Source organism: Aquarana catesbeiana, linkage group LG09 (genome assembly GCF_042186555.1).
Source record: "Aquarana catesbeiana isolate 2022-GZ linkage group LG09, ASM4218655v1, whole genome shotgun sequence".
Lineage (NCBI taxonomy): Eukaryota > Metazoa > Chordata > Amphibia > Anura > Ranidae > Aquarana > Aquarana catesbeiana.
Genome location: NC_133332.1, coordinates 82,881,864 through 82,894,412, shown reverse-complemented (window position 1 = coordinate 82,894,412; position 12,549 = coordinate 82,881,864). Strand labels below are relative to the sequence as shown.

Genomic DNA, 12,549 nt, shown 5'->3' with positions numbered 1-12,549 from the left:
TTATTGAATATAGTATATAACATACAAGCAATATTATATTAGGATTGGTGATTTAATGTAACATGGATACAATTATATGATTATTCATAACCATTAAGCAAGCACTAGTCACATTAAAGCAAAGCACTACATCATAATAATTACATCTTTATTTGTATATGTGGGGACACATTGAACATTGTGAGCAGCTGCTTTTAATTACTATTATTTGATTATTATCTAACAACTTGTTGAAAGTAGTAGTGCATAAGACCTCCTTTATATATTTATTTATATATATATATATATATATATATATATATATATATATATATATATATATATATATATGATGTCAGAATCATTACTCGATTGTCTAATCAGCACACACAACTTCAAAACATTAAACAATATTGGCACTTACTAAATTCAGATACCTTAGTGAGTTCATTTGTCTCTGACCGACCTAGACTTACGTATTGACATACTAGATCTGTCGGCAACAAATAAGTCCAAAGTGATTTCAAAGGAACAGAAAGAAAAGACCCATGCAAACATTTGGGTACTTTCAACTGTGGAGATTGCTCCTACTGCCAATTCATAAATACCAACAAAAACATCAGTGGTAGTAAAATTCATCAGCATCACTGTGCCAGTTATAAAACCATAGGCATTGTATACCTATTGACATGTGAATGCGGATGTTTTTATGTTGGAAAACCAAACAGGAATTTTGAAGAATGTACTGAGCATGAAGACGTGCGACCCTGACCTCTCCTTGGGTAGGCACACTGCATCGGTACATGGACGTATATTTCCCAAGATCACCTTTTTTGGCCTTAGACCGAATTCATCCCAATAAAAGAGGGGGGGATTGGAATAAGATTTTATTACAGCATGAACTCAAATGGAACTTTTCCCCCGGGTTTAAATGACTCAGCTTCAAATCCTTCCTAGAGGGGTTTGTATCAGGAGATATGGAAAAATAAAACAGATATATAGGACCTATTAACATATCCATATAATGCCCTTTATGGACATGTATACCTGAGTATATATTCAATAACTGAATGCTGTATAACGAACCCTGTTTATTCCGAATTGCATTATGACATTTGCGTATTTAATGTTCAGGTTCTATGTATGTCTTGCTATTTTGTGTTGTCCGGTTTATGTACCCTTTTTTTAGCCATTTGGTTGTTAATACCCACAATATTTTTCTATACTCTTGTGTAATATTGTGATAGCTGGGTGCTGTTCCCACCTATGACTGCGTGCAGGCACGGACATCTGCCTATCTCCCATGTGTCAGTGGGCCTTCGACGTGTGACGTTATCCTGCCTCCCACAGGGCGGGGTGCCGCCGCATGTCAGGGACTCGGAGGGCCGACGCTTTTTTAACGGTGGAGCTTAAGAAGCTCACATTACCATTGCTCCTTGCTGCTCATATGTGGGGGAGCAAGATCCGGTGCCTCATGTGGATACTGTGCTATCCTGGCCATTTACAAGACCCTGCATGCTTATTTATAACTACTTTCAACCGCCATAGGTAAGATTTTACTTTAATATGTCAGCTTGTTCTCCTCATCCCTACATTTGCTACTGATGGTTGGTTTATAAACAGGCAGCTTTGCCAGTGTTAAAGTGGAAGTAAACTCCCATGCATGATTTTTATCTATAGGTAAGCCTACAATAAGGCTTACCTATAGGTACTGTAACTATCTCCAAAACGTGCATCGTTTAGGAGATATTACTTTAGATGCAGCCAGTGACGTCACCCATATGCACTGAAGGAACGGCATACTCATGTTATTCCTTCAGTGTCCTGTGCCGTAAATGGAGGCTCTGGCGTGCATGTGTGGGAGTGATGTCATCGTGGCTCAAACCACTCACACAGCTGGAGTCCTTGAACTCCAACTCTGACTGTCCAGAACCGCAATGACGTCACTCCAGTGCATGTACACGGGAGCCGCTGTTCACAGCACAGGGCTCTGAAGGAACAGCATTAGTACCCATTCCTTCAGAGCGCATGGGCCAGTGATGTCACTGACTGCATGTACAGTAAATATCTCCTAAACAATGCACATTTAGGAGATATTTACACTACCTATAGGTAAGCCTTATTATAGGCTTACCTACAGGTAAAATTTAGTGATGGAAGTTTACTTCCACTTTCAGGTAAAACATATTTTACGTTTAAAACTATTTTAACTTTTGCTGCTGTGTGTAATACATAGCTGATATGTATTTAGTTTTGATTACAATATTTCAGGAAATGAAAGAAAGATTATCTTCAATTAATATAAAATAATTCACTAGGTAAAGTTTTTTTGTTGCCATAGATTTGGCCTCTGCTCAGAAATAATGGGGTGGATTTACTAAAAGCAAATAGACTGTGAACTTTGGAAGTGCAGTTGCACTCATTTTCCCTAGAACTTAGTGAATGTGCTGAAACTTCCCAATGAATTCTCAATCGGGTGCAAGAAAAATTAAAAGAAAAAACTATTTTTGCTTGCACATGATTGGATGATGGTAATCAGCAGAGCTTCTCCGCATTCACTAAGCTCTAGGGAAAAAAACAGAATTGGGAAGCGCAGATCCATACAGTGACCATGCTTCCTGGATCTGTGCCCAGCCTTTCCCCTCCCTGATGTAGCCCAGCTTTGGTTATGGTCACCGCTCCCAGCTGTTTGAAAGTGATTTCAGACTTCCCATTTTTGGTCTGCAGCTCCCTCTGTCCACAGCCTTCACGGAAGCGGGACAGCCATTTCTCCACCACCTTTTGGCTCCATTGCTGGCACTATCACAGTGAGTTTGGCCATTCTGAAGATTTTTCCCATTTGTACTGTGTATTGGTTACATGTTTTATCAGCAATAAACTGTTTTAAATTTCACATGGATTCCATCTCCATTTGATTCCTTGCCACCTCCTGGATCTGCGCTTCCCAATTCTGTTGTTTTTGTGTGTTTCTCATTTGGTCATCTGAGTGCGGTAGCAGCGGTCCAGTGTGACTTTTATAATTACTTTGGCTCCTTGGTTTACTTTCTGCACTTGGCTCCCTGTTGGAATTTTCTTACTAAGCTCTGGGGAAAATTAGTGCAATTGCCCTTCCAAAGCACACAATCTTTGTCTTTAGTAAATTCACCCCAACATATTTTCTTGCAGCTGCTTATCACATCCCTGTTGTCAAACTTATTATGGGCAACTTCCGACACCAGCAAAATGTACTGGAAGTTCCTTCCTACAAGTTAAACAAATTGTATTAGTTGAGCTCTTTAATTTATAATGGCAAGGCAATTTTATTCTATTGCATTGAGGGAGATAAAACGTGTCACGACTTAACACATTTGTGTTGTCTCTAATATTTTTACAGAGGGCCTGCACTCGCGGAGGACGTGCAAAGATAAAAGTGTTAGTTTCCTTGCAATTGAACAATGCTTTTTTCATTTCAACATCACATTTAACTTTCTTGGTGTCTGTCAGGTGCTTCTTCTGAAATGTGTCCCAGTCTTGACATAAGGACTTATGGGTGAGACTCAAAACAACTGCAAATATCAGGAGAAATGAGAATTTTGGAAACATTCTGGAAGTCGTGATCTGAAAAAGAAGAGCAAAGAAAATGATTATATCCTTTTTACCTTTGCTGACATGTAACACCAAAAATTCACCTGTAACATTGTGTAAATTGTTGTGCGCTGCAACACACTTGTGTCAGTCATGTGCGACGTGTCTTAATGTGCGTAGTACTAACACATGCAAACAGTGGTATCTAAATGGGCCCTGAAAGCCTATTTACACTTCTCTGTTCCAGTGCATTGCAGTAATATGTGTTAATGTGCTTGTTATTGCAATGGATGTCAACACACCTCAACTGTTAGCACTGTTCTGGTGTAGAACACAAGAGCTCACAAAATAGTGAATGGTATTGTACCATGTATCACAAGCATTTTAGCCACTTCAGCCCCAGAAGATTTTACCCCCTTCCTGACCAGAGCACTTTTTGCGATACGGCACTGCGTCGCTTTAACTGACAATTGTGCGGTTGTGCGATGTTGCACCCAAACAAAATTGAGGTCCTTTTCTTCCCACAAATAGAGCTTTCTTTTGGTGGTCCTCTACGGTTTTTATTTTTTGCGCTATAAACAAAAACAGAGAGACAATTTAAAAAAAAAAAAAGCAATATGTTTTACTTTTTGCTATACTATATATCCCCCAAAAATATATAAAAAAACTAATTTCTTTCTCAGTTTAGGCCGATATGTATTCTTCTACATATTTTTGGTAAAAAAAATCGCAATAAGCGTATGTTGATTGGTTTGCGCAAAAGTTATAGCGTCTACAAAATAGGGGATAGATTTATGGCATTTTTATTATTTTTTTTTATTAGTAATGGCGGTGATCTTTTATCGTGACTGCGACATTATAGCGGACACATCGGACACTTTTGACACTATTTTGGGACCGTTGTCATTTATACAGTGATCAGTAGACATGTGCATTTCGTTTCGTTCCGAATGGAAATTCGGAAGAATTTTTTATTATTCAGAAATTCGTATACATCCGAATTTCCGAATTACAAAAGTAACGAATTTAAAGGAATCTGAAATAACGATTCAAATCAAAAAAGCAAACAAAATTCGAATCGAATCGAATTCGGAAACAAATTCGAAAAAATAGAAATTGACTTTCTAAAAAATACAATAAAATAGAATATAAAACAATAAAGCAATAGAATAAAAATAAAAGGATAGTAAAGAATAGAATAGAATTTATTAGAATGTAATAAAATAGAACATGACCATCTTCCGAAATTCGAATTCCGAATAGTATAAATTCAAATATATATTATATTTTATTCTATTCTGTTCTATTGTTTTTCTTTTCTCTTCTATTCTATTCTAATCTTTTCTATTCGAATTTGAATTCATTCTATACGAAATTCAAATTTCTTATGTAATGAAATCGAATTTGAATAGAAAAGATTAGAATAGATTAGTTTCAAATTCGAAAAAATTTTGACCGAATTCGAAAAAAGTCAATCAAATTTGAATAATTTGATCAAATTCGAAAAAATTCTACTGCATTCGAAAAAATGTGACCGAATTCGAAAAAGTAAACTATATATAACCATTTTCCAAGATTCGAATTTCATATAGAATGAAATTGATTTCGAACAGAAAAGATTACAATAGAATAGAAAATAATAGAAAAGAATAAACTAGAAAAACAATAAAACAGAATAGAATAAAATATAATATATATTAAATTTTATTCTATTTTGTTCTATTGTTTTTCTAGTCTATTCTTTTCTATTCTTTTCTATTGTAATCTTTTCTATTCTAATTCAAATTCATTCTATACAAAATTCGAACTTCTGAAGCCATTTTCCGAAATTCGATTTTTGTATAGAATGAATTCGAATTCGAATAGAAAAGATTACAATAGAATAGAAAAAAATAGAAATACAATAGAATAGAAAAAAAAAATAATAGCAAAGAATAGCATAGAAAAACAATAGAACAGACTAAAAAAATATTATATTATAAATTTTTTTTTTTTTATTCTGTTCTATTGTTTTTCTATACTATTCTTTTCTATTCTATTCTAATCTTTTTTATTCTAATTCGAATTCATTCTATACAAAATTAGAATTTCGGAAGATGGATTCTGAAGTTCGAATTTCGTATAGAATGAATTTGAATTTGAATAAAAAAGATTTGAATAGAAAAGAATAGACCAGAAAAACAATAGAACAGAATAGGAAATTAAAAAAAAAAAAATATATATATATATATATATATCACCTTCCAAAATTAGAATTTTGTTTAGAATTTAGAATTTATATATATATAAAACCATCTTCCGAAATTCAAATTTCGTATAGAATGAATTCGAATTTGAATACAAAAGATTCAAAAGATTAGAATAGAATAGAAAATAATAGAAGAGAATAAACTAGAAAAACATTTTATTCTATTCTGTTCTATTGTTTTTCTATTCTATTATTTTCTATTCTATTCTAATCTTTTCTATTCAAAATCATTCTATAGGAAATTTTAATTTTGGAAAATGGTTATATATATAAATATTATATATATAACCATTTTCCGAAATTCTAATTTCATATAGAATGAAATTGAATTAGAATAGAATAGAAAATAATAGCAAAGAATAGACTAGAAAAACAATAGAACAGAATAGAATAAAATATAATATACATGATATTTTTTTCTATTCTGTTCTATTGTTTTTCTATGCTATTCATTTCTATTCTAATCTTTTCTATTCAAATTTGATTTCAGTTTATATGAAATTCGAATTTCGGAAGATGGCTTCTGAAATTCAAATTTCTTATAGAATGAATTCGAATTTAAATAGAAAAGATTAGAATAGAAAAGAACGGACGAAAAACAATAGAACAGAATAGAATAAAATATAACATATATATTATATTTTATTCTATTCTGTTCTATTGTTTTTCTAGTCTATTCTTTTCTACTCTATTCTAATCTTTTCCATTCAAATTCATTGTATATGAAATTCGAATTTCGGAAGATGGTTATATATATATATATATATATATATATATATATATATATATATATATATATATATATATATATATATATATAAAACCATCTTCCGAAATTCGAATTTGGTACAGAATTAATTTGAATTCGAAAAGAAAAGATTAGAATAGAATATATTATATTTTTTCTATTCTGCTCTATTGTTTTTCTATGCTATTCTTTTCTATTATTTTCTATTCTATTCTAATCTTTTCTATTGGTATTCGATTTCATTCTACACGAAATTAGAATTTCAGAAGATGTTTTATATATATCTACAGTGGAACCTCGGATTGTGAGTAACACGGTTAACGTGTGTTTCGCAATACGAGCACTGGATTTCTAAATATCCTAACTCGGTTTGCGAGTGTTGTCTCGCAAAACGAGCAGGATTCAAGCCAAAGTGGTGTGCAGTACCGCTTTTGCCCTGAGGCGGGGGGCGCCGGAGCCGAACGGTGCCGATTGCAGTCGAAGGTTGCCGTTCAGAAATGCACGGAAAGGCTCGAGGACAGTTCGACTGACCTCGGCAAACCTCGGAAAGGCTCATGAACGGAGTCTTTCTGAGGTTTGCCGAGGTCAGCCGAACTGTCCTCGGCCTTTCTGGCCGTTTCCGAGGTTTTCCGGCGCCCCCCCCGCCTCTGGCCGCATGCGTTTCTTTTTACTTCAATGGGGAAACTCGCTTTGATATGTGAGTACTTTGGAGTACGAGCATTCTCTTGGAATGGATTATGCTCGTAATCAGGGCCGGTACAAGGGGTGGGCAGAAGGGACGGATGCCCTGGGCGGGACCATTTACTGGAGCAATGGGGGCGCAGTAGAAGTGCTGGTATATTGGCCGCGCTACACAAGCCTGAGACCAGTCCCGCCCCTCACTTCTTACAAGTGAGAGAATGCCTGTCAGCTCCTGCAGTGATTTCTCCCCCCCTCCCTCTCCTCAGTGACCCCACTGTTAATGCGAGTATCGCTCGCACAGCCAGGCCACTCATCTGCCCCCCCAACTGAAGTGCAGACTGGGTCTCCTGCTTGTCATAATGACTGCAGCAGACCCAGCTCCTGAAGCCAGCGAGCAGCGTTCCCGACCCCCAGCCTGCCCCTGTTTGTATTCTCAGAAAGCTAAAACTCACAGCAAGGAGATGCAGGATGATCTGTGCAGTCACATGGCAATTCTTATCCAATCATGCTACTCCAGCCCCTCCCCTTTCTCCTGCCGCCAGATTTGGACAACTTTAAGCAGCAGTTCCAGAGGAGGAGGAAGTGGCTAAATTACCCCTCTGCTCCTCTGAGTCACAGTGAGTTTTGTTTTCCTTTGCTTCAGGAATAGAAAGCAGCAGCATGGATAGTGATAGGGAGAGGGACAGCAGCAGCATGGAACGTGATAGGGAGAGGGACAGCAGCAGCATGGACAGTGATAGGGAGAGGGACAGAAGCAGCATGGACAGTGATAGGGAGAGGGACAGTAGCAGCATGGATAGTGATAGGGAGAGGGACAGCAGCAGCATGGATAGTGATAGGGAGAGGGACAGCAGCAGCATGGACAGTGATAGGGAGAGGGACAGCAGCAGCATGGACAGTGATAGGGAGAGGGACAGCAGCAGCTTGGATAATGATAGGGACAGCAGCAGCATGGGTAGTGATAGGGACAGCAGCAGCATGGATAGGGAGAGGGACAGCAGCATGGATAGGGAGAGGGACAGCAGCATGGACTGTGATAGGGAGAGGGACAGCAGCAGCATGGATAGGGAGAGGGACAGCAGCAGCATGAATAGGGAGAGGGACAGCAGCAGCATGGATAGGGAGAGGGACAGCAGCAGCATGGATAGGGAGAGGGACAGCAGCATGAATAGGGAGAGGGACAGCAGCATGGACAGTGATAGGGACAGGAGCATGGACAGTGATAGGGAGAGGGACAGGAGAGGGAGAGGGACAGCAGCATGGAGAGGGAGAGGGACAGCAGCATGGATAGTGATAGGGAGAGGGACAGCAGCATGGACAGTCATAGGGAGAGGGACAGCAGCATGGATAGGGAGAGGGACAGCAGCATGGACAGTGATAGGGAGAAGGACAGCAGCATGGACAGTGATAGGGAGAGGGAAAGCAGCATGTAGAGGGAGAGGGACAGCAGCATGGACAGTGATAGGGAGAGGGACAGCAGCATGGAGAGGGAGAGGGACAGCAGCATGGAGAGGGAGAGGGACAGCAGCATGGACAGTGATAGGGAGAGGGACAGCAGCATGGACAGTGATAGGGAGAGGGACAGCAGCATGGAGAGGGAGAGGGACAGCAGCATGGACAGTGATAGGGAGAGGGACAGCAGCATGGACAGTGATAGGGAGAGGGACAGCAGCATGGATAGGGTGAGGGACAGCAGCATGGTAGGTTGGTTGTTTAGTGCAGGCAGCACAGAGAAAGGGGAACAGGATCTGAGGAAGACATGCTCTTACAGTCTGTTCATGTTTGTTCATCCTGACACCAAGCTGTGAAAGATCTTCATCAGAGGGACAGAACACAGACTTGCACTCCTTTAAACTAGCAGAAATCCTGTTTTTTACATTAGATCTCTACCTGGGAGAAAAGAATGCAAGGTCTGTGTGTTCTGTCTCTCTGCTTCACCTTATAAAGCCTTAGGGCTCATTCATACTCATTTTGCTTTCTGAAGAGCACTTCACATGCAGATCACTCTTTAGAAGGCATTAGACACTCACAGCCACTGCCTTTATGCAGCTAACGGGAGTAGCAGTGGGGGTGAGGGTAAAAACTTGGCTCAACTGCAGGGCTTAACAGCTCCCCTCATCACTTGTGTTAATGAGTTCTAACATTGCTGGTGTGGTTCCACAATAAGACAATAAAAATACCACATTACTCTCAACTTTTGTGTATATCAATATATATGTGTATGTGTATTTATATATATATATATATATATATAAAACGCTGGTCCTCTCCACAATTCCACTGCTATTATACGCTGCTGGCAGCATTGCCCTTATTCACACCCAACAGGTATGTTTCCCCTCACTCTCCAACATTCACTGCTCTACTTCTCTGGCCATCCCTTTGACCGCTCAGAATTTCCTTTAGCTTTCACCATGTTTTTTCTTTTTCCAGCTTCTTCCCCTTTTCCTTTGCTTTTTTCTGCTTAATAAATATTTTTTTCTTCTTTTTCTCTTCTTTCTCTCTTCCCTCTTTTCTTTCCCATTTCCTCTTTTCCTTTTCCCCTTTCTTCCTTTCCTTTCCTCCCTATCTTCTCTTCCTCTCCCTTTTTCTATTCTCCTCTTCATATCTTCTTTTTCTCTTCCTCCACTTCCATACCAACACCCCCACCCTACACAATCTTCACTTATTTTACCACTTCTACTTTTCATACACACTCACTCACTCCTTATATACGTCTTTCCAGGATGTAATCCTCTTCACTTCTCCCTTTTCTTCATAGGTCACCTCCACTTTTTTCCACTCTGCTTACCATACACTGACCCAATCTGGGGGGTTCTCCGTGTTGTTGTAGCCGCCGCGATATGCCCCCTCAGCTTCGGGCCATGGCAATACTGGCGGGCTTGGCATCCAGGGCTGCGTTGCCTCTGCACATGCATACTGTAAGTCCATGGTTCAAACGATACATTGTGGGATTCATACTTTACATTTACCCACTTATCTTTCAAATATTTCAATACTGCTATCTCCCCCATTTTTTAGGTTGTCACTACGGTTATGCTCCTGATGAGTGGCTATAAGGTCCCGAAATGGCGTAGAGCTTACAACTACCGTCATGTGTACACATTACCAACCATATATGTATGAACGTTCCTATTTTATTATATTCAATTGTTTATTATTGAAGTTCTTGCTGGAATGCGTTTTTCGATGATTACAGATTATCATTATAGAGCTATGTGCCAACATATATAGAGCCTATGTGCCTAAATATGTAAATATATGAAATTTTGTATCATGTTATGTACTATTTTATTAATAAACCGCATTCTTATTTAACTTATACTACTGCTCCCATGTGCCTCATTCAAAGTCCCGGCCTTGTTCTCCCTTTATTTTATTATTGAACCGGGATGCAGGAGGGGTATTGAACGGCCCCACTGTCCTCACGTAAAGTCCCAAAATGTATCTTCCTATTTCCTCAAATATGTATATATATATATATATATATATATATATATATATATATATATATATATACACACACTTATTTAGTTTATTTTTGGTGGTATGATTTACTGGTAAAAATTATTAGTGCCCCCCAAGTTTTGATTGTGGCATCTTATGTACCCCCCTATATATTGTTCCTAGTCGCCGCTGCGCCCAACAGGCGATTCCTAGTCCTGGCCGGCGGGACTTCACAGAGGGGCTGGCCGGGAGGTGGGATGGAAAACGAGCATGCAGTGCTGCCACCTGCCGGAGCTATTAAAATGGGAGTGTGATCAAGGAGGGCATCATCACTCAAGTAAGCAGATTTATTAATTAATTAGCAATGGTATTGGTAATATGCCCCAGGAAGGGGGTTAATGCACTGTCACTGATGTATTAGTGGCCAGTGGCAGTTAATTAACCCCTTTGTGCTGCATTAGTGGCACCAGTGGGTTAATTAACACGGACACTGGTACCACTAATGCAACACAAGGGGGTTAATTAACTGCCACTGGCCACTAATACATCAGTGACAGTGCATTAACCCCCTTCCTGGGGCATATTACCAATACCATTGCTAATTAACCACTTTCTAACCCACCGCAGGTGGCAGCTACAGGCACCAGGACATACCCACATGTCGCTGCCTGTTTCGGGCGCATGCTTCTCCCACCTACTCCCCTGTGATTGTACACAGCGAGAGTCTGGTATTTGTGGCTGGGAGCTGCTGATCGGCTGTGTCTAATCACAGCCCAGAGCTCTGTGTTAACAATCAACACAGCGCTCTGTACAGAAGGAACAATCACTTTTTTTTCTTTTCTGTGCAAAGCAGATAAAATAAACAAATCAGTCAGTAGTAAAAAGCAGCTCACATTACACATTGTTAGATACAGTTAACTCCTTGATTCCCCCTAGATGTTAACCCCTTTCCAGCCAGTACCTTTAGGAAAGATTACAGTTGAATGTTATATGTTTCAGTGAGAAATAGTGTAATCCCTTGAGGGTTATTTTTTGCTGAAGGCCATGTATGTTGGTTGAGAAGTTTGTGATATTTTTTGATTTTGCATTTTTCCTGTTTATGTGAATATTTGGTATTGGGGCACTACCTCACACAAAATAACGCAAAACTGAAAACTTTAGTATGTTCACATGGGCCTTGACAGAAAAAATAGTTAACAGGCCTTTCTACAAGCACATTTTTTGCATTATTATTTCAAAGTGCCTCCAATAATTAAAATGTGTGAGTGAACTCTGTTTCTATTGCATTAAACTTAATTGAATTTGTATTGTTTTAAGTATATTCTTGTTTTGAAACGACATTAATTCTTTCTTAAAAACGGGGGGGGGGCGCAGTTTGCCATCTTCGCCCTGGGCACCAAATGGCCTTGTCCCAGCACTGCTCGTAATCCAAGGTTCCACTGTATCTATATATAATATTTTTTTCTGTTCTGTGCTATTGTTTTTCTATGCTATTCATTTCTAGTATTTTCTATTCTATTCCAATCTTTTCTATTCATATTCGATTTCATTCTATACGAATTTAGAATTTTGGAAAATGGTTATATATAGTTTACTTTTTCAAATTCTGTCAAATTTTTTCGAATGCGGTAGAATTACTTTGAATTTGATAATTTTTTTCAAATTTGGTAGTTTTTTTCAAATGCGGTCGAATTTTTAAATTGGATACGAAACAAATGCCGAAAACGAATGTAACGAATGCAACAAATTTAACTAAACGAATTTAGTTAAATATCGAATTGAAACAAAACAAAACAAATTTTTTCATCCTGCACATGTCTAGCAATCAGTGCTATAAAAATGCACTGATTGCTGTGTAAATGACACTGGCAGGGAAGGGGTT

At 38.5% G+C, this 12,549-nt stretch overlaps 1 long non-coding RNA gene across 1 annotated transcript in view; it reads right to left on the bottom strand.

The window, feature by feature from the left end:
• Positions 1-289: 289 nt before the first annotated feature.
• Positions 290-12,549, bottom strand: part of LOC141107858 (uncharacterized) — a 39,332-nt gene continuing 27,072 nt past the window's right edge. Inside the window, exon 2 of the long non-coding RNA XR_012235976.1 lies at positions 290-3,576. This is a non-coding gene — a long non-coding RNA (uncharacterized lncRNA). The remainder of the gene's footprint in view (positions 3,577-12,549) is intronic.